Below are 24033 nucleotides of genomic sequence, written 5' to 3' on the forward strand. Positions count from 1 at the left end.
AGCTGGTCAGGGTTAGCATGGAAAGAGTTGGGAGGAAAGGACAGCTATTTCCAAATACCTCAAGGATCTTATCTGGCAGAGGATTTAGCCTTGTACCAATAGAACTTCAAGGGTGTGCCTAGGACTAGGCACCGGATATTAAGGGAGAGGTGTCTTGGCTCAACATAAGGGCTTGATGCAAAGAGCTGTCTCCAGAGACAGCAGCTTCCTAATCGCCAAAGATGACTGAGCACAAGCTGGACAACCATTCTGTGGGGTCGCTGTAGACTGGAAGTTCTCAACCTTATCAAAAAATCAACACCCCTCACCTAAATAAATACAGTTGCCCCTTGAGCAACAAGGGTTTGGACCTCGTAGGTCCACCTATACTCCTATTTTTTCAGTAACTATCGTACAGTCCTACAGGATCCTCGGACATAGAGGAACTGCATATACAGAGGGCCCACTGTGAGTTATACACATTTTTTTACCTACATGGAGGATTGGTGCTCCAACCCCCCACATTTTTCAATGGTCAACTGTATATAAGTATTTTATAACATGTCCTTTATAATGCTGAGATGAAGATGATAGATAATATAACCCATTTAACACACTGAATTTTATGAAGTCGATGTAATGCCCCAAAGGAAAGTAATTGATAACAGGTAGTTCAGTATGTAAATTCTCAGGTTTCAAAAATCAATATAATGCCAAAAGAAAAGTAGCTTACAACAGGTAAGTTATAAGTTAATAATTTATAATAATAAAGTAAATTCTCAGGCACAATTTCATTAGAAGACACAACAAAACACTCAGATGCTTATACTAACTTATTTAGGACAAGTTTAGCTATAGGTGAAATAAGATCAGAAATAATTTCACTACATATGAGAAGTACAGAAAGATGAAAGAGCAGAGGTGAGAGGTTGGGAGGGGGTGGGTAATGGGTAGGTGGGAGTGCACAGAACATTAGAATAAAAACTAGTGCTATAAATAATAACCAGCATTTCTATACATAGTAATTTAGAACCAATCTCTTTCTCTTTTCTTCAGAATGTCCCAATAAATATTCATGTAGGTCCTACAGATGACATGAAATTTGAAATATAAGGACAATTATTTGTTGTCTAGGACCGTCCTGCTCATTGCAGGGCACTTGGCACCTCTGCTTCCCCCAACTAAATGCTAGTGCCCCTCCCCAGGAACCATGCCAACCAAACTGCACCCTAGTGGGGAATACTACACTCACTGAAAACCACTGTTACAGAGGAAAGTCAAGTTCCATGGATAAACTAACATTTTTAATGAAAATTTTTTAATTTCAAAAATTCCTTCAAAGCTGAGATCTTACAAACTCCACACAGCTGAGTCATTCTCTGCTTTCAAGATTCTCTGTGCTTTACCTGAATAACCTCTCGGACTCTTATTATTAAGGCAGCACAGCACCCTTAAAGCAGGACAAGCCCAGTTGGAATCCAGACTCTACCATCTCCAAGGTATGCAGCCTTGGGCAAGTTACTCAATTTCTCCAGACCCCAGTTTCCTTATCTGTAAAAGGCCTGGTATAGAGATGAAAAGTGTTCAAGAGGTATCTATCGAGTCTAGCACCCCACGGAACAGAGAATTCTCTCCATTCAGATTTCAACAAGCCCAAACGTTCCTGTGTTCATGAAAGTTACACCTGGAGAGCCAGATTCAAATTTGCCCCTAAACAGAAACATTAGATCATGAACTAACTCAAGCCAGGCAGCCCAGGTGAATGAACGTAGAGATGACAGCAAGCAGCAACAGTTAAAACTGTTTACTGAACATTAACCACATGCACCAGATTTTTTTGTTCAATGCTATTACACACACTGTTTAATCTTTATGACTATATGAGAGTTCATATTCTCAATCCTTTTTAGATAAAGAATCTGAAATTTAGAAAGGTTGAAACATTTATTCAAAGTCAAACAGCCATAAAAGTTAGAGCCAGAATGATCAGCTTTATCTAATGCCAAAGTCAGAGCCACTCATTATGGCCTCTAATGAGAGGCAATATTACTACACAGAATTTTCACGTCAATTGCCTGGTTCTTTCCAGATTTACCCACCATTAAAAGAACAAGAGGGTGAACACCAGTTTTCTGGTCAATTGTCTTTTAGGACATCGATCCTGAACTGTATTCAGGTTAGTCACTGCTATTCATTAATAAATGCACTGCACTGAACATGTTCAAGCATTTAATAAACATTTATTGCACTGAATTAGACTTTTAAAGAGCTAACTGGAAAGCACATTCCCTTAATTCACTAAATTAAGTGAATTACCTCTTAAGTTTTAAGGACAGAAGTAATAATATAACTTTGAATATGCCAGAAATATTTCCCTTAGCTGTTGGCAAATTTTTTTTGTTTCTGTTGTTTTGAAAAGTAATCTTCTGCCAATCCAATTATTTCCCCGCTGAAAACGAAATTAGTAAATACAAAGAATCAGAATTTAAAAATGGAATTTTGATCTTTTTAAAAAATGTTCTTTATTGATTTTAAGGTACAAAAGCCCCCCCTTTTTTTTAGGGGCTAAAACTGAAGGTCCTTTTTAGAACTAAAAATTATGATTCTATTAACTTCTACCAGAGGTTTTTAATATACTGCATGCATTCTCTCATTAATACTTATAAGGATATAAGAATTCAGTCTTGTACAGTTTTCTACCTGTACACAAAGAAAGTCATATAAAAAGTTATTGGACACAATGAAAACAGAACAGAGTCTGCTCTGCTGATCTCACATCTCAACCATAAGAGGAAACTTCCTCTTTCTCACCATCAATCACTATTTATTGGTTGTCTGCTCTATGCATATGATTGTCCCTACCCTCACAAGAGTTGAAAAAAATCTGATGCCTGCATCGCCACAGAGGTAGTTTCTAGGGACACCCCCTACTATTGCTCCAGTACTGTAAGATCACTTCAGATCATCTCTAAGGTGAGTCTAAAGGTGGTAGGCTCCAAACAGCATCAATAAACAAACAGGTGACATGGGAAGAAAAGTTTGTCTTCAGTTACTTCTGGAATTCATTTTAATATTATTCAATAGACCCACTGCTAAAATCCTAGGATCTCTGGCCTATTTGACTTTTTTTGCAGATATCTTCTAGCCCTGGCCCAAAAGGAATTTAAAAAAAAAGAAAAAAGTTCCACAGTCTTCTGGAGTCTCTACCAGTATAGAACTCAAGCCTATTCCCCAAGGCCTTCCAGAGAGTAGGCACCAATGTGAATCACTACACCAGCTGCCTTTGCTCACAGCAAATGGCATCACTGCTGCAGGGGTTCTGGTCTTGCATCATGCCCCAACTCCTTCAATTTTAGGACAGAAATAAGTGTGGCCAGTGGTTACTACTAATTATTATTATTTGATGGGAGGTATCTATTTGATGGATCTGAATTAGGGTTAATTCATGCAAACAAAACCAATAAAATTTGATGGATGAAAGATGTAATAAATGGAATACCTTTCCATAGAACATACAGTATATGGGCTGCAAACACTAGTTTCCAAGAATTACAGTGTCTTTTGAGACTGTGAAGAGACAGGAAGTTCACTTTACCAGGTAAGCTGCCATTTCACTGAGGAAAAGTCACATGCTTCTTTGTTCTCATGTGGATGGTACCGGCAATTGAATGCTATTTTCAAAATGCACTGGCATACACCCAATATGTGTAAAAATGCAAAATAAAAAATAATTGAATTATCACCCTTTTTAATACGCTTTCAGCATATTTATTTACATGGAATGTACAGGTGGCATTAAACAATTTACACTTACTCAAAATAGTGCCTTGTCACATACTGACAAGCAATCTCTTCAATCAGTAAGCTTACTAAGAACCTGTTTTATGCCTATCACTGCACAATTTATCTAAAACCTATGCATATAAAGAGGACTCAATACACTCTGAGAAAACTTCGATTTTTGACAAGGAAATAAAATCTACAAAAATTAAACAATCAGAAAAAAAGGATATGATAGAAAGTAATGCCAAATAAAATTTGTTATGCAAACAGAAATACTAATGGAAAGAAAAGGGCCAGGTCACATAGGCCAGTGTTCTTAGGGAAGGTGTTTGAAGTGGGACAACACCAAAAACAACCATTCTGGTTATAGTTCAACAGTGCTACCCAATGAACAGTCATATCTGTAAACCAGAAAGAGTTTTCTCATTAATGAAAATGTTCTCTATCAGAGCATGCTCAAGAGGACTGGAATTCTACCCTACCCTCAGATGTGTAAGGCACAAATGGAGAGGCGCGTGTAGTGCTTTGGTCGGTACGGCACAAGATGTGGGAAATATGCAAACGTGGGTTCAGGAAGAAGCATAGTGAAAAGTGCTACGGGGCAGGGAATCTGCTCAACACAAAATTAAACCAGCATCAGGAAGTAGTGTGACCTCTTCTTTGAAAAAAATTATGCGTATGATATTCAATTCTAATTTTCCAAGAGACTGGGTTAAGAAATCAACTCTATGGTTTAAATATGTTTTCTTTTAAAGGTTTATTAAGTTGTTTGATATAAAAGTTCTTGCAGAATTCAAAAGAAAATGGGCTCTTTGGCCATTTGGCCAGACTGGATTGTTGTACTCAATTAAGCACTCCCGCCTTGTAAGAGAATTACACGTGCAAACCGTCTGCTATGCCACTTTGCGGTGCTTTGCACTAGTACACAGAGTCTTCTTCTCTACTCTGTTGGCCATGTGGCTTGTTTTAACCAACAGACTGAGGACTAACAGTGTACCCACTTCAACTTAAGGCTCTAAGAGGCCTGGCAAGTTTCTGTTCTCCACCAGAAAAGTATGCCTCAGGTAGTGGCTTTTCCTTCTTCAGCACGGGTCCCAGAATGAAGATGTGTGGAACAGACCTGAACTCCTACCTCAGCTTTGGAGTCCAGCCCAGCCCTGCTGGACCCAGCCAACAGTAGCCAAACCACAGTCAACCTGCAGATTCATGAATGTGAAATAAATATTTGTGGTTCTAAGCCACGAAGATTTGGAGGCTGTTATGCAGTATTATTACAACAAAAAACCCAACACACCTTTAGAAATATCCTAATCCACAAATTACTTTGTGGATTTTTACCAGGAAGATCAAAGCCACATAGTACATGTTACCATCTATAGGCATAATTCTACCGAGGCCTGGAATACCAAAGCCCAGAGACAGAAGCAGCCAATTAACAAAAACAGCCACGAAAGCATCCCTTCCTTCCAGCTGTCATTTACCTCACAACCAATGTGCATGGCTGTGGAAGTTTAGCTACAAGGAGGCATCACTTGACACCAAGCGTGACTTATGTACATCTTGGTACATTCACCTACAGACTTTGATATTATTTATTGTTATGGTTGAACTGTGTCACACCACCACCCCCCCCAAAAAAATGCTGAAGTTGTATCCACTGTAAGCCAGGATGTGACCTTATTTGGAAACAGGGTCACTGCAGATGTAATCAGTTAAGAGGAGGTCATACTGGAGTATGGTGGGCCTCTAATCCAATATGACTGGTGTCCTTATAAGAAGATGGCCATGTGAAGATCAAGACACACAGGAAGAACTCCACGTGAAGACAAGCACAGATTAGAGTTAGGCAGCTACAAGCCAAGGAGTGCCAAGGACAGCCAGCAAATCACAAGAAGCCAAAAGCAAGAAAGGATTATTTTACAGGTTTCAGAGACATCGTGGCCCTGTCGACACCTTGATTTTAGACTCCACCCTCCAGAATTATAGACAATGAATTCCTGTTGTTTTAGGCTACCCAGTTTTTGGTAATTGTCAGAGCAGCTCTAGGAAACACTCACTTATCTTAAATCTTATATACTATCACTGTTCCAAAAGGATACTACCTCAAAAACATTGTTACTTCCCCCTTATGTCTATTCTGCCACTTTCTCATATAATTTAAAGGAAATGTGGGCATATGATTGAGAGCATCGGTAAATATTATTTTGAATATTAGAGCAGAAAGCTCACATAGTTAACATCTGTACCCAGGAGACAATTCAAGCAGTTTATTGAGTAGATGGACTAAGAACTGACCTGATTATCAGGGAAAATTCTTAACATAAAATGAGTTTTGAAATCTTCTGAGAATGTAGCATCACCATTGTGGCATGCCACTCTTACCACACTTTAGCAATTTTAATCTAACAAACTCATACTGCTACATTTCTCACACACACTTATGCTGTCTTGTACCATTTTCTAATTAATGGCTCCTCATGCCCATATTCCTTTCAATCAGACTGTAAGCCCTCAAAAGGAGTGTCTCATGTTCTACATGCATAAGCAAGTGTGCCTGTGCACGCGTGCACACACACACACACAGTGACATACATTACAACTTCTAGTTCAGGTTAAACATAGGATTTATGTTTAATAAGTTGACTTTTTAGTTGTTATGGCTAAATACATAACAGAAACTGACTTCGGTTATAGAACAATAAGGTCTTACCTTTTATTTATATTAGTGGTCTCCATTTTCTAAAGTTATATTCCACGTCAATAAAAGCATCCGAGCATAAAATCCTAATACGTATATTTTTCACATAAAAAATGTCTTCTGCACTAATACATGCATTATAAAACATATAACAAAATAGAAGTCATGAAAAGATGATACAGACATTCTAACAATTTCTTCCCATACCCTCAAGGGGCACATGAACCCCACTGGAGAACCACTGGTCCAAGCTATGACAGCAGATACATGAAAATATTTCCTAGGATTTGGTCCTTTCTAGGAAACACAAGACCTATGAGAATCTAAAATATTTACAAACTTTAAACACATTCTCTGGCAAACTCCTGAAACTCTCTTGATCAAACAAGCAATACTTTACAGTTGATGATAGTTATCCCTGCAACTAGGATTAGTCTGTATATTACTGGACCCTAATTGTAAATGCATTTAGTAACTGTGATGTTCTTTGCAATTGAGTCCTTTAGTTTTTAGACTTTAGGAATGAAAATCTATTATCAAAATTTCAGGCAAATATCTGTAAGACTGAGAGAACCAAATGATACAACATTCTGATCTTGAAAATAAAAGAATGAGAAAGATGGGCAAAGAGGAAGATGGAACAGAAAACTCATAAACCATCTCCTAAGAATGTTATCAACACAACAACATGCAGTCTTCTTGTGTTCCATGTGCATGCATGTGGACAACCATGTGCTAGAAACCTGAAGGGCATAGAGTAGTACAAAACACCACCCCTACCAGCTAACTGTAAGAAAAACTAAGTCATAACGCAAGCCTATATTTAATTTGCAGTACAAGATGCTACCAGAAAACTACTAGAGCTAATCAATGAATTTAGTAAAGGAGCGGGATACAAAATTAATGCACAGAAATCTCTTGCATTCCTATACACTAATGATGAAAAATCTGAAAGAGAAATTAAGGAAACACTCCCATTTACCATTGCAACAAAAAGAATAAAATACCTACGAATAAACCTACCTAAGGAGACAAAAGACCTGTATGCAGAAAACTATAAGACACTGATGAAAGAAATTAAAGATGATACAAACAGATGGAGACATATACCATGTTCTTGGATTGGAAGAATCAATATTGTGAAAATGACTATACTACCCAAAGTAAACTACAGATTCAATGCAACCCCTATCAAACTACCAAAGGCATTTTTCACAGAACTAGAACAAAAAATTTCACAATTTTTATGGAAACACAAATGCCCCCGAATAGCCAAAGCAATCCTGAGAAAGAAAACTGGAGCTGGAGGAATCAGGCTTCCTGACTTCAGACTATACTACAAAGCTACATTAATCAAGACAGTATGGTACTGGCACAAAAACAGAAATATAGATCAATGGAATAGGATAGAAAGCCCAGAGATAAACCCACACACATAATGGTCACCTTATCTTTGATAAAGGAGGCAAGAATATACAATGGAGAAAAGACAGCCTCTTCAATAAGTGGTGCTGAGAAAACTGGACAGCTACATATAAAAGAATGAAATAAGAACACTTCCTAACACCATACACAAAAATAAACTCAAAATGGATTAAAGACCTAAATTTAAGGCAATACCCTATAAAACTCTATAGGCAGAACATTCTATGACATAAATCACAGGAAGATCCTTTTTGACCCACCTCATAGAGAAATGGAAATAAAAATAAACAAATGAGACCTAATGAAACTTAAAAGCTTTTGCACAGCAAAGGAAACTATAAACAAGATGAAAAGACAACCCTCAGAATGGGAGAAAATATTTGCAAACGAAGTAACTGACAAAGGATTAATCTCCAAAATATACAAGCAGCTCATGCAGCTCTATATCAAAAAAACAAACAACCCAATCTAAAAATGGGTAGAAGACCTAAATAGACATTTCTCCAAAGAAGATATACAGATTGCCAACAAACACAGGAAAGGATGCTCAACAACACTAATCATTAGAGAAATGCAAATCAAAACCACAATGAGGTATCACCTCACACTGGTCAGAATGGCCATCATCAAAAAAACTACTAACAATAAATGCTAGAGAGGGTGTGGAGAAAAGGGAACCCTCTTGCACTGTTGGTGGGAATGTAAATTGATACAGCCACCATGGAGAACAGTATGGAGGTTCCTTAAAAAAACTAAAAATAGAACGACTTCAGCAATCCCACTACCAGGCATATACCCTGAGAAAACCATAATTCAAAAAGAGTCATGTGGCACAATGTTCATTGTAGCTCTATTTACAATAACCAGGACATGGAAGCAACCTAAGTGTCCATCGACAGATGAGTGGATAAAGAAGATGTGGCACATATATACAATGGAATATTACTCAGCCATAAAAAGAGACAAAATTGAGTATTTGTAGTGAGGTGGATGGACTTAGAGACTGTCATACAGAGTGAAGTTAAGTCAGAAAGCGAAAAACAAATACCGTATGCTAACACATATATATGGAATCTAAACAAAAAAAAATGGTTCTGAATAACCTAGGGGCAGGACAGGAATAAAGATGCAGACATAGAGAATGGACTTGAGGACACGGGGAGAGGGAAGTGTAAGCTGGGACGAAGTGAGAGAGTGGCATGGACATAGATACACTACCAAATGTAAAATAGATAGCTAGTGGGAATCAGCTACATAGCACAGGGAGATCAGCTCGGTGCTTTGTGTCCACCTAGAGAGGTGGGATAGGGAGGGTAGAAGGGAGACGCAAGAGGGAGGAGATATGGGGATATATGTATATGTATAGCTGATTCACTTTGTTATAAAGCAGAAACTGACACACCATGGTAAAGCAATTATACTCCAATAAAGATGTAAAAAAAAAAATTTCAGTACAAATAGTTAAGTGCCAAAATAAACTGAAATTAGTAGAGCAGATGTCTTGGAAAGCGTTGACGGAATTAAGTATCAACCTGGTGCAGAATATTGGCTTCAAAAGGAAGAAATGTGTAAGGAAATTCAGATAGAGCGGGCAGCCAAAAGCCTGAAAGCAGGAATTACCCCATGTGCGTGAGGGGTACTGAGGACCCTTCTGACCCTACTAAAGTGCTGAGTTTATGCAGGTGATGAGTGGGAGATACGGCTGAGTGCCTGCAATGTGGACAGGATACAGTACCATTATCACCTAAGCAGCATTCTCTGACTTAAATTTCCAAGAGAAAGCCACCACCATGAAAATCTCATAAATCCTTTCACCTACTCTACTTATTCTTGAGGAACTAGTCTTGGGGCTGATCTATACATAAAACAAGCAAGCAAGCTAAATGCAAGAAAATACCAAGCAGATGGCGTGTGGGTGAAGATGTGGAGGAAGTGAAATATTAGAAGCTTTGAAAAGAGGAAGAGAGAGTAAAATATGTCAGAATGAATATGCATCTGATGAAGAAAAGTCAAGAATATAAGAATCCTATGATATATTAATTTTAATTATTTCTAACAATTATCATTGTAATATATATGGATAACAAATAAAATGTGAAAATAGAAATTGCCTATGATCCCAGCAATGGAGACAAAAGTCTCAATATTTTATGACTTTCCTGTCTTTTCTTCCATGAAGCTGCATTTTAAAATCAAATTAGGGTTTTTTGTACATACAGTTTGGTATACTATCAAAAAAGACTCCATTATTGGATTTGTCTCCAATTTTTACAATATCAACCTTGCTAATAGCCAATACTTATATAGTTGCTTACTCTGTGACAGAATTCCAAGTGCTTTACATATATTAACTTATCCAATTCTCAATACAATGTGAGAGGTGGATACTATTATTATCTTCATTTCACAGATGAGAAAACCAAGGAGAAATTAACTTGCCTAAGTTCACCTAGCTGACAAACGGTGGAAAAGGACTTCAAGCCAGGCAACAGGCTCCAGCATCCCTGCTCTTAACCCATCTACCATACCACCTGCCTTCCAGAGACAATGTGCTCCCCACTGAAATTAAGCCTCATCTCTGATTTTTCTAGGATGTGCTCAGAACAGAATCATGGGTGCCAAGGGATTCTATGAGTTGAACTGCTCTCCATCAAAGGAATAATACCCCCATATAACCTCTTACCATCTGTGAAAAGGGAAAATGACCCAACTTCAACTTGCCAGCATTGTTATGGACTTTTACAATCTAATTATAGTCTGCATTTCTTTCATGCAATGAAGTTGAATATTTTTTCATGTTTTGGCCGTTTGTAGTCCTGTTTTGTGAATTTTCTATTCCTGCTGTATAGATTGTTTGTGTCACCCATCCCCACCCCAAATTCATACGTTGAAAACCTAATGCTCTAGGTGATGGTATGAGGTAGGACCTTCAGGAGGTGATTAGATCATGAGGGATCTACCCTCATGGGATTAGCGCCCTCATGGGATTAGTACCCTCATAAAGGAGGCCCAGAGAGATCCCTAGCCCCTCCTACTAGATGAGGACACAATAAGAAGTCCATGGTCTACACCCTGAAAGAGGGTTCTCACTAGAACCTGACCATGCTGGCACCCTGATCTTGGACTTCCAGCCTCCAGAAATGTGAGCAGTAAACTTCTGCTGCTTATAAGCCACCCAGTCTATGGAATTTTGTTCTAGCAGCCCAAATGGACTAAAACGATTCCTTCCTAGAATGCTTTTTAAAGAGTTAAAGTGTGTTAAATTGAAATTATTTTAGAAGATCAGAGGGTTGCTAACTAGCTGTTTCAGTGGGAGCCTAGAGCCCGGCAAGTAATATACCTAGGGGGAATCACCAGGACCTAGGGCTGAGGGCTCAGCTGTAAATACCTGGGACCGTAAGGATTGAGCAAGCCCTCCCAACAGATTAATATCCTAAAATTGTGCTTTACAGCATACAGCAGAGGCTGTACCTACTGGATGGCTGGAATAGTCATTACTGCTACTCAAGACACACTCAATTCCTCACATCAACATGTCTGGGGAAACAAATTAGTAAATCTGATGTTTGCTTAGTGAGGTCAGAATTACAGAAGGAAAATGAAAGATTTCAAGGGATCTCACACCTATGGAGCAGTCTTACAGATTTTGCCTATTCTACATGGCTAGTTTGGTTAGTGATCACAATCGTCCACTAGTCAGAGGATTCCACAGGAACAGTGCTGAACAAATGCTATTAAATTCTTACTGGCTAAATCCTCTGTTAATCAGTCAACAGCAGTTTACCTCATGTCAGGCACTTTGCAATAAAATCAAGCACAGGGCTTCCCTGGTGGCGCAGTGGTTGAGAGTCCGCCTGCCGATGCTGGGGACACGGGTTCGTACCCCGGTCCGGGAAGATCCCACATGCCGCGGAGCGGCTGGGCCCGTGAGCCATGGCCGCTAAGCCTGCGCGTCCGGAGCCTGTGCTCCGCAACGGGAGAGGCCACAACAGTGAGAGGCCCGCGTACCCCGAAAAAAAAAAAAAAAAAAAAAAATCAAGCACAGAGGACGCCCTCCGATTACTTGGCTTGGAAAGAAAAATACTATATTCACATACTTAGGAGTCACTTCGTAGAATGGGCCACTATCTCCAGATGGTTCATGTCATCCATCAGGGTTGGTGGTTAATACTTTCGATTTTTAAGAGTAACACCACACTTGGAGGGTTTCACTCCTTTATGTACGAACTACAGAAGCAAACCCAGAGGCAGAGGCAAAAAACAAAAAACACTCTCTTAGGTGAGGGCCATAATAAATATGAACTTTTTTTTTTTAATGAGTGTTAACACAATGTTTGGAGAGAATTAGTATAGTAAGGCAGGGATGCTAAAGAAAATGATACAGACATATTCTACGGAGGATGGCGGGGAGCGGAGTAGAGGAGGGATGAATAGTTAAATAAAAGCTTCAACCTTGGGCTTTTTTTGTTTTTTGACCAATCATAGCATGTTATCCAAAATCATAATTAATTTTTACTAGAAAGGCAATTTTGCTATTTATGAGAAATGCCTGTTGCCAGTATGGAAGCCTACTTGGGATACTACATTACATGTGGAAGGCTCCATGAGTTTCTAGACTCTCAACCAAGAATGGCCCCTAGAGATGACACCAGAACTGAGTGTGGCTTGCTAATGAAAGTAGGAGGACCAAGTGTTCCATGCAGAGGAAACAGCGTGGAGAAGAAAAAATCATATGCAGCGCATGTGCAGGAAGTGACAAACAGTTTTGTGTTACCAACATAGAGATTCTGAACTTGGGGTCCATAAACAAGGACATGTAGGCAAAATGGTGTGTTTCGTGTGTGATGAGACCATGAACTTTCATCAGATTTTTTTAAAGAGTCCATGATTGGGGATGGGGAGGTAAGTTAAGAACAACGGTGAGCCACATGCATGACAGGGAGGGGCAGGGGACAAGAGATGAATTCCTCAGGGCCCAGGAGACGAGGCTAAGTAAGATTCATGGTGGACTCCTTCCTGCGCAGGATGGGAATCCTTTATAAGGTTGAAAAGGGAAGTTTAGAAGGAAGACTGGGTGAAATGTAGGGGAAAGTAAAGTGCAGGCAACAGTCCAAAGCATCTGAGGAACCAAACAAGAACAGTGGGAATGGAGAGAAGGCAATTAGAGAAATGATGATGAGATCAAAGGGGCAGGCTGAATGTTCATATTTGCTTGTATGTGCACAAAATGTCACTGGAGGATTCTCAATTAACTGATAACTCTGGCTGCCAGTGGACAGGGGAAGCAGGTAACTAGGAAAAAGGATGAGAGGGAATCCTTTCAATGTTTACCCATATGTACCTTTTGAATCACATGAAGGTATTGCCTACTACAAAAATAAAACTTTTTAAAAAAAGACTTGGAGGTTACCGGAATGATATGCCTCTATGTAAAAATTTGCCCACATCTCTCTCCAAATCCCCTCCTCAATGTTTCAAGTTGCACTTTTTAATTCAGATTATTTTTACCTCAAAAGCTCCTGGACTGCACCAATGACTATCCCTTGAGAAGAGCCAGTCTCTCTGTGGACCAGGGTGATAAATGTATGAAAATGAAGTTGACACCACACAGATGCAAATAACTATTTACATGGTTAAATTCAACCAACTTAACAGGTAGTTGTCAAAATATCAGAATGAAGAAAGTCTGATCAATTAACTCAGGGAGCTCAATCTTTTAAATTTTATGGTGAATAAAAGAGACTCAAGGAAGAATCTCTATGATTTATTAAAACAAAGATGAATCAAATAAATTACTGATGTGAAAGAGGTCAGACGTGAGGTACAGTATGGTGAGTGTTAAGCTAATTTAGGCTAGCCCTTTGGCTAAAAATGACTTTTTTTTTTTAATTAAATAGAATGAATCTCCTGGTCAATCCAGAACTGACTTAAACTGAATGGTTTTACCAATTTTAAATTAGTCAATAGTAGACATAAATTTAATAGTTAAAAAAAAATAAGTGGATCTTAGTTTTGCAAAACTATGTAACATTGTTTTCCATTTGGCTATACAAGTGTAAATATACTAAACTTGCAATACTTGTTCAAAGCACATTTAATGGAACCTATTAAACTTGTTAATCAAAACATACTGTATCCATAGATCAATTCTGCACATGTTTCCATTTATTGGTATTATGTTTTATATTTTTCCTTGTTCTACAAAAGATGTGAGTCACCTTAATAAATTCAATAAAATGGGAAAATATACTTAGGTTAAAAAAATCAGAAGAAAAAAAAAAAACAAGGTAGAACAGAAATTCCAAACCAAAGGGAAAGTCAGAACATCAATAATACGCCATAGGTTTTTACAGGGTTATTAAAATTAAGTTGTAAATCTGACTCTGTGTTTCCTAGTTGCCAAATCAGAAAGGGAAATATAATCGACTATCTAATTCTATTTTTGCATGATGAAAAATGGACACTCCATAACTGTTCAGGGGAAGTAAAGCTTTTCTTTGGCATTTAGAGTTGAATGGAATTTCTTGCAAGAGTCTTCAAGCAGGAGCTGTAGAAGGAAATATTACCTTAATAACCACATCTCTTAAGTAACATAACAGTAGGTTTCTTGTGACTGTATTAATAGAATGCTTCAGTGTGAGCACAATTTGGGGGGAGGGGTGCAAAGGATGCAAAACAAGGTAACCAAAGTATACAGTTTCTGAAGATCTGGCTAGACTCCTGGTGTAACACCTAGAATTGGAGGGGCATGGGTGGACATCATGGCCTTTGTTCAGCCAACTCTCTATAAACATTTCTTTCAATTAAGCTTCTGGTCAAATTTATGAGCAGACAATTCATTGTCTCTGGCATTCATTACCGTTTTTAAAGGGAGATTAGTATACAACAATTATTCTTCATCCACTAGTTCCCTATATTTGAAATTCAAGGTTATACCAATTTTCTTTTCTATACTTTTTCTGCAACCATAACAATTTTGGTTCTAACATATGTGAATTGAGTGGATCTTACTGGATGTAAACAACAACAACAAAAATCATGGGCTGGGATAAAAAACGGTGGAATAAAAAAGGGACAGTAAGGGACATTTAGCGAGGAAGGGATAGGGGGTTTGGTAATAAAACCTTAGGAAAGACATAGAAAAGTAAGATAGAGTAAATCTAGGTCTTAGGATTTCATTCCAGTGGTGCATGTGGAGTCAGGGTACCGGGGGGCTCACTTGTCAGGACCCAGGTAGTGAGTCATTCAATTGCAGGGGCGCTACCCATTTGGATGCAGGACACACACAGAAAAATGCCTCTTCCATTCTGACATTAGGAACTGATTTCAAGGTCAAGAGTGCCACACAGTCAAGCGCTCAACTTCTCTTTGTCAAATGAACAAATAAGTGTCTATTATCTGCAACAAAGTAAAGAGAGTTTACTGTAACCACAGGGGAGGGCTCTTTTGAGAAGTTTAAAGTGAGCAAGAAAGAACAATATAAATTAACTGCTCAATATCCTTGACTACAAATAGAAGATGTGTAAAATGTAATTATCTTTATTTCATGGGAGAATTTTTTCTCTGTTTGAATAAATCATAACCTATTTTTCATAAGCTCCCTCCCACTGCTGGTTCCCCCAATCTCACTACCTTTTACATAAAAGTGTTATTTCCTCACCATCTAGGAAGAGCCCAAGTAGGCTGGAGAAGCAATAGTAATAAACTAGGGCTTACCATAGTTTTGTGAAAATAAGTCATTTGGGTAATATGTAGTAAGGACGGTGAAGAGGTATTAAAATGACAAAAGAGAAAGAAAGAAAATAAGTGACTGGACCACTCCCAGATAATTCTGTTAAACAAAGTGATTGAAAAAAGGTTAATACTGACTCAGAAAACTTACGTAACAGGAAAATAAAAACAAAACAGGAAATATTGTATCACAGTGCAAAAATAAAGCAAATGAAATGTGATGCAGTTATTCTTGATTATTTCAAGATAACGTAAGATTTAAAAGCAGAGAGGCACCAAACCTTCCAAACCTGCAATGTCACAACCACCCTGGGTGTCAAACTTGAAAACTGATATGTTTATATACTGAGGAAAACCATGCAGTTGAAAATGTGTATCTATACCATGTATTTTGAATCATTTAGGAATCACAGACACTTCTAAATGCTTTATTTCCACTTTTACCTGTAATAAATACATTATAATTAGGTCAACCACAACAACTCAACTCTAAAATGAGTTAATATGTCACTTATTAACCAAATCATTGTTACCTCTAGAGTAACCTAGAATTTCCTTTAAACATAAATTGTACTTTTTAATTGTGTTTTAGAGTTTAATTAAAATAAGTCTGATTACCAATTAGAAAAAAATTGCAAGCTTAGAAATGAAATTAACTTATATTAAGAGTTGGGGAGAATTACCTTATTTAATAACACATTAAAGAAGGATAACATATGGCCCTAAAAATGTCAAGATTCAACTTAAATGCTGGGATAACCTCATTTGACTATTTATACAAAGAAGTAATTTTTAAAATCCAGTTAAACTTCAACGGCCACAGGAAAACACATTTTAATCCTAAATTGTCTTTAGATGAAGCTTGAAACACAGTTCATTCAACAAATAACTAATGAGCGCCCACTATTCATCAGACTAGGGGATTACAGGACTGAACAAGACGAAGACACTGTCCTCCTGGAGCTTACACTGGTTCATTTTCCAAAGCTCTAAACCTTAATACGTTAATAAAATTGGCGCTTACAGTGATCCACTTTCCAAGGCTCTAAACCTATTGCTTAATACGAAATTTAAAAATGATAGCCTGTGAAGAGATAATCTTGCCAAAGGCTCTGATGTATGAACTTTACACTTGGGAGAGAAGAAAGAATTTATAACCAGTTTCTCAGAAATACAGACCTTATTAACATCCAGTTGGAAGCTAGGCTGCGCCCAAGGCTGCCTCTGCTGGCCGACTCCGTCCATCCTTCCAGCAGATTCTCAACTCCCTACACCTGTATCAAACTTGCCACGCTCTTCACGAAAGCCGAAGGCTGCCAGGTAGGCAGCACAAGAATTCCTCAGCCTCATCTATCTCTTGAATATTTGACTCCTAGAGGAGCCTTCTCTAACTGGCCCTAAAATGTTGACTGTAAGGGTTGGAGACATCAATTTTATGTATCAGCCTGCCAACTCTGAAATACACAAAAATCCACAGCGACTTCTCCATGCCGCTGAAATAACGCTGTGCGTGGCTACATATTGAGAGAGAACAGGAAGAACGCATCTGTTCATCAAGCCGAAAAAATACGGTGACATATTTCCACCTGAGCTGCTGAAAATTCAACGGTATTTCTCCCTTCACCCCCCAATAATCCACACAGCAACACATCCTCCCCGTCCCTGCCCGAAGCGCGCACCCCACGGGGCCCAGGGTGTGGGCGGGGAAGGGTCAAGCTCTCCTTCGCCACAGCTGGGCCTCCCGAGCTCAAGAAGAGGTTGTCAGGTTAACAGGGGTCTGCGCCCAGCGCCATTAGGACACCTCCGAGCGCTGCACCGAGCTCCAGAGGGAGGCAAGTTTGGCGGGTCCTGGCCCCGGCCCCCCGCCCCTACCCAGCAGCAGCAGCAGCAGCGGGCGGCTGCGACGGCTAGTCCCCGCCTCACCTACTTACCTACAGGGCGGGGGCGCCGGCTCTTCGGGTCCGGGAAAAAGGGAGCCGGTGCACGCATTTCTGAGAGCGGTGGCCTCTGCCGCTCGGCGCCTGGGAGCGCATCCTCCAGGGTGGGTGGGAGGAGGGGTCGGGGGAGGACCTTGCGGTGACGCGGTGCTGGGGCAGGAGGGAGGAGCGCCCAAGCGCGCACCCCGGGGGACCGGCGTCCGGTGCTACTGGACGCGGTCGCCGCGGGGACTCCTCAGGCCTTTCCCCAGGCGCGGTGCCTAGCCAACCCTGCAGATGCACCCGCGGTCAGGACATCGGCCACGACAGGCTGCCGGGCCTGGCCGGAGGCGGGGAGCAGCGGGTGGCGCGACGCGGTGCAGACGCCCACCTCTAGCTCCGCCCGGCCCGCGCCACGCTCTGCGCCCCTCCGCTGCGGCGGGGGCCGGGGAGCTCGGCGGCTCAGCTCGGCCGTTCGGGCTGCTGCTGCGGCATCCTCCCTGCTCCGGCGACCTCCTAGCTGGCGGTCTGGGAGCCGCGCCACCCCCTGGCGGCTGCAGCCTCCGCTGACCCGGCGCAGCCCCAGCCCGAGCCCGGCGGCTCCGCCCCGGAGAGGTGCGCGCTAGGCCTCCGCAGGCCTCAGCCCTTTGTGACGCCTCCCGGGAGTGAGCTCGTTGCGACTCCGGCGGTCGGACGCCCGGCGGCTAAGCCTGGGAGGGTCTTCTTACGTCTACCCGGGCTGCATCTCCTACAGCTGCCTCGCTGTGGCCACCACTGTTCGTGGGAATACGCCTCTGAGAGCAGAGCTGGAGTTAAAGAGTGTCTCCCTGAGCTTTAAAGCCTTGAGTTTCCTTCCAGTTCGGGGACCACTGGTCACAATAAATTCATCCTTCTGTCCTTAACGGCGTTGTGTTTCTCAAAGGGGCCCACCATCTCTTCCCCCCTCCCGCTCCCATCCTAGGCACAGCATCCCGGATGCTGCCATTACAGCAATAGGGACGTAGCAATTGAGCCCTCCAGGACGACTCTTGGCAAAGACCCGAGAGAGCCTGGGTTGGGAAGATTTGCATCAGCTGCGGGGCAGTGCCTGTGAACTTCCCATCCCCATCTGGGAGCTGTTCCTTCTACGGTCCCATGACCAGCACTGCAAGATGACTAGGAGGATTTGGCCGTGCGGTTTACCCGTCCGCACAGAAAAAAACTTCATGGTGGAGCCTGCAGCTGGTGCGATAACATTGGTGTGTCAGAGGCCAGACACACAGGCACACTAGATAGCGGCCTCCTCTGGCTCGTTGATGCTGCTTAAGCTGTAACAGCCTCTCGTGGAAGACTGAGCGAAGCATTTAACAGTGATGGCTTTGGGATTTCAGTTGCAAGTGGTCATGCTATATTATCTTGCAAAATATGGAATAATCGCCCATGATATACTGAGCATGTATAAAATTGGACCTCAGGTTTGCATCGTTTTGGTTTGAATGTGAAGAACTGGGTATTTTACTCTTTTCTCTTTAGGCATTCATTACGTTATTTGCAAATTATTTCCAAGGGAAAATTAGGCTTCTAAGGTATAAAGAGCTGATTTCATTGAATCAGAAGAACATGGTTTGGGATCATCAGAGAAAGTGAGTTGCTCTCACACTTCTTTAACGATTTTGAAATCTAAGATGAATTTTTTAAAAACAGGCAAAGAAGAGACATGTTCCATAGCAGTACAAACTGTGATAAAATTGCTTAGACTTTCTGAGATGAGTTCTTTTAAGTAAAGTGGACATCCAGTGGGGAGCAGGGTAGGAGCTGCATTGTATACGGATCAGGAAACACAGGGCACATGACTTGGTTACTTCCAGAGACTCTGATTTGATATAGAGCCCCAGTTTATTTTCAAAAGTACCCATTATTATTCATCATATCTAGCCCCATATTCAGAACGAATTGACTATAGGAATCTATATGTATATTTGTGATGAATAAGTGACAAAACAAAGTCACTTAACGAGAATCTGGCAGTTGCTGAGTCTCACATTTGTAAAGAGTCTGCTTTAGTCTGTAGTTTCTGCATGAAATGTCCATTGAGTTGCAATTCTTTTTTTTTTTTTTTTTTGAGGTACGCGGGCCTGTCACTGTTGTGGCCTCTCCCGTTGCGGAGCCCAGGCTCCGGACGTGCAGGCTCAGCGGCCATGGCTGACGGGCCCAGCCGCTCCGCAGCATGTGGGATCCTCCCGGACCGGGGCACGAACCCGTGTCCCCTGCATCGGCAGGAGGACTCTCAACCACTGCGCCACCAGGGAAGCCCGAGTTGCAATTCTTGATTGTTTCCATCCTTTCACCACCAAGAGTTCCCTTTTGTTTTTCTCTCTATGGACCCCAGATTTTGTCAAGAAAAAAAATTAAGCAGTGATCTTTTTTTTTATTAGGCAAAGATATAACTATGTGTTCTAAAAGTAGTAACCATCAATTATAAATGGTTTGTCAGCCTTTGAAAAACATTGCTTATAATTTAAGGATCCTCTTTACTGTCTTCATGAACTGCTCTAGGACTGCAGGCTGTATCATATGCTTATTATAACATTTTATTACAATGAAAGTCACGGTAGACTAAAGATTTCTGCTCTACAGTTTAAAGAGGAAGAAAATTCCCCCTTAATGATTGTTCATTTATTCTTTTTCATTAACTCAGCATTTATTGATTTGCCTAAGCCTTGTCTTTATAGAGAAATCCAAAGAAATAAAACCATTTCCTCATCCTCTAGATCTGTGCTGTCCAATACAGTACCCACTAGCCACATGTGGCCATTTAAATTGAAACTAAATTAAATTTAAAATGTAGTTTTTCATTTCACTAGCCACATTTCAAGTGCTAAAGAGCCACACGTGGCTAGAGACTACTCATTGGACAGCATGGAATAGAGCATTTCCGTTATTGCCAGAAATTCTTCTGGATAGCACTGCTCTAACTACAAGGTGAAATTTTAATTGGGAGAATGAGATACAGTATATAAAGTTATTGGGGAAATCTTAGTACACTACAGATCAAACCTCATTAGAATGTGTACTTCTTAAGAACAGGGTAATCTCTAAGAGTTCGGGCTCTGGCTTCAGACTGTGGCTCCATCACATGCTGACCTTGGGTAAATTACTTAACCTCTGTATCTGTAAAAGGGGGATGATAATAGTACCAAATTTCAGGGTGGATATAGGGATTAAATGAGATAATCTGTGAATGACGCTTAGGCTAAAGTCTAGAACGTGACCTTCAAGAAAAGTTAGGTATTTTTATAGCAATATACATTATTATAAAAAAGGTTTTCTTTTTAAAAAATTGTATCCTTGGCACCCCTCACTGTACTTAGCTAATAGAAAATGCTTGGTAAATGCTGAGTTGATGAAAAATTGTAATGCTACACTGATTTTATGGATATGAGGGCCTCTATTAAAAATGAAAACTGATCTTTCTATCTCTGTTGAAGGGTAGAGGCCATTTTAGTGGAATTTAGGCAGAATTGTCATCTCACTTTTTCTGGGGTAAAGAAAGCTGTATGATGAGACTTTGGGGGTAGACAGAAGCAGAAAGGCCTTCAGCTCTTAAAGGAAGAAAAGAGGGTCACTTGCCCTCCTTTTTTTTGCTCCTCAGGGCAGGAATTGGATAGTGGGAGACAACTGGATCCCTGAGTTCAGGCATCAGGTGTTCACCCAAGGGACTTCCTGGAGGAGGTGGGTATGATTTCCACATCTTTGGGAACATCACCAAACAACAGCAACCATTATTGCAAATGTGTTCTGTATTTTTCTTACATATCTATCCAAGAATAGTTTTGTAATGAAGTATGTATGTCTGCTTCTGACCACAGCACTGGTAACCTCTCATGAAACTGGAGTTCCAGAAACACTGGCAAATACTGCTGCAACACCTTGTCAAAATGAAAGCTCCCTGGTAAGTAATGAGCTCACAACTACAGAAAGAATAGAAACTTCTTTGGGAGTTTTCTCGGTAAAGATGTTGAAGAGGAGATTTTTGTACTGGTTGGTGAGTTTAATCTACCAGCACCAAGAAAGTTCATTCTCTAGTGGTTAAACCCATCCTGCTTTTCCTAGCACAAAGAGAAACACACCTCCTTGCACACACCTGACGTAGGCTAGTTGAGACACAGGGGTTCCGTGGGAGGGAAACACTGATGACATCTTGGAGGTCTGTGGGGGAGCCATCTTGCACCTAAAGAGGCAGAATAGAGTTCACTATTTAATAGTGTTGAAGGCAGTAGCTCATTTTCACAACTGGGGTCATTGGTCCAGAACATCTTAGATACCATCTTGAGTTTTGAGAAGAATGTAAATAGGTCCTTTTGTGGATAGGCCTAGGTCCAGTGCTTCTCTCGGCTTGTTATGAAGAAGAGGTAGAAATCTTGTTTAAAGAGGAGGTAGAAATCTCGTCTAAAGAGGAGGTAGAAATCTCCTTGTCATTTGAAAAGAGAAAGAGCCTGCCAGAGTGTATTGAGAAAGAAATACTGACATATATAGGAACGGATTGCTGTCTGGGCGCCTGTTAGTAGGTAGAACGTATGGCTGCTTATTTAGAATAAGCCCCCCCCCAAATTTGTCCCTTTCTTTTATTCACAGTTAATTAAAAAGTATCTACCCTTGGACAGTTTCTGCTGCCTTATTTCTGCTAAAGATAGTCTATTTAATAGCTTGAGAATTCTTTTTTTTTTAATAATTTCTGAAAAACTTATTTAAATAATCTAGTGCTAAGATACTGTGCTAAGATATAATTTAAAATGTTGAAATGAATCCCTAAACTCAAAGTGATGTTAAGTGGTGATTGTTTACTGGACTTACTTGAGTGAAAGAAAATTACAGTGCAATCAGCGGAAAAGGGAGTTTTTCGAAGGAAATAGAGATTCACAGAAAGTTGCAAAAAATGTACAGGGAAGTCCCAGGTTTTCCCCCAGTTATCTCCCAAAGATAACATCTTGCACAACTACAGTAAATATCAAAACCAGAAAATGACATTGGTATGATCTTTAGAGCTCATTGACATTTCACTAGTTTTATACATGTTCTTGCCTGTGTGTGTGTGATTTCTATGCAATTTTATCATCGGTATAGATCCTTCTACCACCACCACGATAAGCTACAGCGGCGGTCTCCAAACTTTTTGGCACCAGGGACCGGTTTCACGGAAGACAATTTTTCCACGGACCGGGTGGGAGTGGGGGAAGAGATGGTTCAGTGGTAATGTGAGCGATGGGGGACCATGGGGAGCAGCCGATGAAGCTCCACTGTCTGCAGCTCACCTCCTGCTGTGTGGCCCATTTCCTGACAGGGGGGGTTGGGGACCCCCGAGCTACAGGACTGCTGTATCACTCCTACAAAGGTACCACACCTACCCTTTTACAGTCACCTCCATCCTCCTCCCCACCCCATCTAATTCCTGTCAATCACTAATATGTTCTCATCTCTATCATTTCAAAAATTCTAGATAAATGGAATCATCCAGTGTATAACCTTTTGGATTGGCTTTTTTTTTTTTTAATTCAGCATAATTCCCTTGGGATCTATCCAAGTTGTTATATGTATCAATAGTTTGTTCTTTTTTTTGAGAAATATTCCATGGTATGTGTGTCCCACAGTTTAACCATTCACCCACTGAAGGATGTTTCCGTTGTTTCCAGTTTAGGCTATTATGAATAAAGCTACTATAAACATTCATGTGCAGATTTTATGTGAACATAAATTTTCATTTTTCTGGTATAAATGCCTAAGGGTACAATTGATGGGTGCATAATTAGTTTTATAAGAAACTGCCGAAGTATTTTCCAGAGTGGCTGTACGATTTTACATCCCTATCAGCAAAGTATGTGCGATAAATAACATGCTTTCAATGTATTAAATGAACTTATTAAATTGAAGTATAGTCAAACGTTTCTTTTACTATCCACTACTCTACTGACTGTAATTGCTTGTTTACTTGAACCCCGCCAGACTAAACTTCAGGATCAGGCATCCTGTGCCTAACATAGTGACTTGCATATAATAGACAGTCGATAAATATTTGTTCAGCAAATGAACAAATTAATGAACAGAAGAAGAATAGCTGAGTCAGGTTGAAATCAAGTTGAAAAATTACATTGCCCATAAATTATAACGAGAACTGAATTTGAATTGGATGCCATGATTTTTCTTCCAATATATAACATTTTCAAGTCAGAAATTGGCAGTCCATAAGGTAAGTCATTTGTGGGTCAATTAATAAAAACTAAAGGCCTATTATGTGGCACCAAGGTTATTTGTTGTAGTACTTTGTTAAGAACAAAAAATTGAAAATAATCTAAATGACCAATGATATAAAACTACTTTAATAAAATATCTATACAATGGAATACCATGCAGTTATCAAAAATAATGAAAAAACTCTTTATGTAAAGAATGGACATGCTTCAAAAGAAATTAATTTAAAAAAAGGTCACAGAAGAGTATGTAGAGTATGCCCCTGGTTGTGTAAAA

At 40.2% G+C, this 24033-nt stretch overlaps 1 protein-coding gene and 1 long non-coding RNA gene across 4 annotated transcripts in view; one reads left to right on the forward strand and one right to left on the reverse strand.

Moving 5' to 3' along the window:
- NCOA7 (nuclear receptor coactivator 7) overlaps positions 1-17818 on the reverse strand; it is a 144293-nt gene extending 126475 nt beyond the window's left edge. Inside the window, exon 1 of one of the 2 annotated variants that reach the window (XM_027087089.1) lies at positions 17548-17653. The gene's annotated coding sequence lies outside the window, so the exon portion shown is untranslated. Of the gene's footprint in view, positions 1-17547 lie in introns of both variants that reach the window. The other variant, XM_027087085.1, reaches the window with a different exon arrangement.
- A 1225-nt stretch (positions 17819-19043) lies between these two features.
- Positions 19044-23874, forward strand: LOC113609673 (uncharacterized). 2 transcript variants are annotated; one of them, XR_003428760.1, is made up of 4 exons: positions 19044-19154; positions 21164-21243; positions 21381-21463; positions 22636-23874. It is a non-coding gene; the product is annotated as an uncharacterized LOC113609673 (long non-coding RNA). The 2 variants fall into 2 exon arrangements; XR_003428758.1 differs by lacking the exon at positions 19044-19154 and having other exon boundaries at positions 19747-21243.
- The last annotated feature ends 159 nt before the right edge of the window (positions 23875-24033 follow it).

This window comes from Aethalodelphis obliquidens, unplaced genomic scaffold (assembly GCF_003676395.1).
Source record: "Aethalodelphis obliquidens isolate GAN/ISIS:26980383/991018 unplaced genomic scaffold, ASM367639v1 scaffold3, whole genome shotgun sequence".
Lineage (NCBI taxonomy): Eukaryota > Metazoa > Chordata > Mammalia > Artiodactyla > Delphinidae > Aethalodelphis > Aethalodelphis obliquidens.